A 3231-nucleotide genomic window follows, 5' to 3' on the forward strand; every position below is an offset into this window, starting at 1 on the left:
GAATCCTGAATGAAAAGCGACTGTTGGGAGAAAAATATCTCTGAAGAAAAAATGATGAGTGTTCTGTTGATAAAACTGAGATCTATAAAAATGTGAAGAGAGTGAGGTAGAAGAGGTAGGAAGTAATGTCATAAAGCAAAATAGCACTGAATATAGCAGTTTTGGCTTACCTAAGAACAATCAAGAATAGCACCTAAAAATGTACTTAGGGAACTTTCCCGGTGGTCCAGTGGTTACAGCTCTGTGCTTCCACTGCAGCGGGCCCGGGTTCCATCTCTATTCAGGAAACTAAGATTCTGCATGCCGTGAAGTGCAGCAAAAAAAAAAAAAAAAAGGTACTTAGATGTCACACCCATTCCCACTTCCTACCATGCTTGCGTGTTACCAATCAGAGAAACTACTCTCTACTTTTACAATAACATACAAAATATATAACAAGTGAGAAATATGTCTTATGAAAATTTCTTATTGTAATAAGAATATATTCAACAATGAATAAACACTTGGCTCTATGAGGATAGTTATTGTTTAAAATTACATAAAGCCTAGCTTCCATCCTATCTACCACATGCAACAATGAAGAAAGAAAAAAGAGGGACTTCCCTGTTAGCACGGTGGTTAAGAATCCGCCTGCCAATGTAGGGGACACAGGTTCAAGCCCTGGTCTAGGAAGATACCACATGCCATGGAGCAACTAAGCCCGTACACCACAACTACTGAGCCTGCGCTCTAGAGCCCGTGAGCAACAACTACTGAGCTCACGAGCCACAACTACGGAAGCCTGCGAGCCTAGAGGCCACGCTCCGCCACAAGAGAAGCCACCACAATGAGAAGCCCGTGCACCGCAACGGAGAGTAGCCCCCGCTCGCCGCAACTAGAGAAAGCCCACGCGCAGCAACGAAGACCCAACGTAGCCAAAAATAAATAAATAAATTTTTAAAAAATACAAAAGAGGGCTTCCCTGGTGGCGCAGTGGTTTAGAGTCCACCTGCCAATGCAGGGGACGTGGGTTCATGCCCCGGTCCGGGAAGATCCCATATGCCGCGGAGCGGCTGGGCCCATGAGCCATGGCCGCTGGTCCGGAGCCTGTGCTCCGCAACGGGAGAGGCCACAACAGTGAGAGGCCCACGTACCGCAAAAAAAAAAAAAAAAATACGAAAGAAGCAGCACAAATATTAAAAAGAAAGAAAAAGATTCAGGATGATAGAGGACTGTGCTCTCTGCAGAATAAATCTAGGTTATACTTCAAAGTATTTGTTTTACTTATAGAAACAGTACAGACAGTAAGCTTAGCTAATTAAAAATATAATGTACATGTCATAACTTGTTTGGTTAGTTGTCTATAATATTTTAAAATATATATCTTAATACTAACAGTTTTAAGAGATTTTTTAAAAGATAAGCTGTTTCTCTAGATTAGTTCATGAAGTAAATTACATAATGCATATACTTTAGTAATATCCAAATATGTACTTGTTAATTAGAATTTTGTACTTTGCTAATTAGACCTTGTTGATTCCTTAAAAAATTTGACCCACTACAATCAATCCACTGGTAAAGAATAAGAGAAGAGGAAGGAGGGAGGGAGGAAAGAAGAGGAAGGAAGGAAGCAGGGAAGGAAATAAATTATTTCTCATAAAGTATGGTTTTCAATAATGTATCGGCAATATTTGTAACTTTCTTTAAAGGTAGGAACTTTTGTAAAAATCTCAGTCTGTTGAGTTTAGACATCTTAAGTTCACCCTTAGTTAAGTTATATCTAGAACATCAATGCCTTTCCTCCTCCTTCCCAGATACCTTTTTAACCCTCTCTTTCTCTCTCCCTTTCCTCTCTTCCTCTTCTCTGTCTCCGTCTCATACAGACATACACACACACACAATGTGTTTAATTCAATTACTAGTTTAAAATAAGTCCAAAAGGGACACTAACTAGAGCACAATAAATGGTAGAAAGAATAAAAATACACCTCAAGCTAAATAACTCAAAGAGACGTATCCTTTATTGGCTACATTCCCCCAAATCATTCTTGTTCCAAATAAACCAATTGTGTCAGGTCTGGACAGGTGTCGCTCCAAAATCTCAAGGAGAGTTTACTTCTCTCAGTGATATTATGGAGGAGAGCAGGAGAAGGAAACAAGCCCAGTCTTAAATTCCAGCATACAAAGGGACATTTCTAGGTGTTTCAGAGGTTTTGTATATCATTGTCCTTCTCTACAGACAGCAGCTGGATAAAGAATCTCACTGATTATAAGTTTCCTCAATACACCTTCCAAATCCACAGGTAGGATTAAACATCATGCAGAGCTAGGTTGCACCTTAACCTTCACACTAAGCTTTAGTTTCAGACTGTAGCAACTCACATAAATGGTCAACATTTGGATCTATACTAGTCCACTACAGTAGAGTTCAAGGGTATTGATACACATTTTAGTTTAAAACTCTTTTAAAAACTCCTTTATAGTTGACCTGGTCTTCTATAAAATGTCAAAAAACTAAAAACACCAGCTTCTCTAGGATCCTTAGGTGAACAAGGCTCACCTGGGGTAGATCTAGGCTAAAGTGAATCCCAAGGTGTGACCTATAATAAACTATACTTCAGGAACCTCCCAGATCTTGATCAGTGGGGGTGGGGAGTGAGGTGTTTACCTCACTTGCAGAATTTGCCAATCATGTTACTGGATAATGTATACATCTGGAAAAGCACAACAGTTACCAAAGTGGTGCTTTATCACAAAAGTGAAGTTTCCACTAGAGTAAACCCAAACATGAAAGCTATTTTTAATAAAAGATAAATAATAAATCTATAATTGCATTCACTACAAACAACTTTATCTTTTACAACTATGTAATTTGCTTGATAAATATTAAATCCATGAGGAAGAGCTGCACTGTACAGGTTTCTTTTTTAAAGACTGTAAAAGTAACCTTTAACAAGCTAAGAAAGCAAGCTAAAGAAAATCCCAAATCTGTGGTATCAAATTTACGCTGATTACAAATGGTGATTTATACCACCTGATTTAGGAAACCATAAATGTCTATAATTAAATACAACAGTCCTACTTGGTTTTCATTTAGTAAAATAATATTACTGAATGATGTACCACAGAAAAGACATCATTACAACAACTACATCCCAAGCAAAATTCTACTCTCAAATGGACTACAGTTTAAACTGCAAATAGCAGAACCAAGAAAAAGGAGAAACATATATAGAAAGCCTCATAGCCCAC

At 38.3% G+C, this 3231-nt stretch overlaps 1 protein-coding gene across 2 annotated transcripts in view; it reads right to left on the reverse strand.

Annotated features, from left to right (window-relative positions):
• LOC149748752 (disks large 1 tumor suppressor protein-like) overlaps positions 1-3231 on the reverse strand; it is a 588852-nt gene that overhangs the window by 536180 nt on the left and 49441 nt on the right. The window lies entirely within an intron of this gene.

This window comes from Delphinapterus leucas, chromosome 7 (assembly GCF_059928025.1).
Source record: "Delphinapterus leucas isolate spDelLeu-1000000601 "Yukka" chromosome 7, BTC_Dleu_Yukka2, whole genome shotgun sequence".
Taxonomy (NCBI): domain Eukaryota; kingdom Metazoa; phylum Chordata; class Mammalia; order Artiodactyla; family Monodontidae; genus Delphinapterus; species Delphinapterus leucas.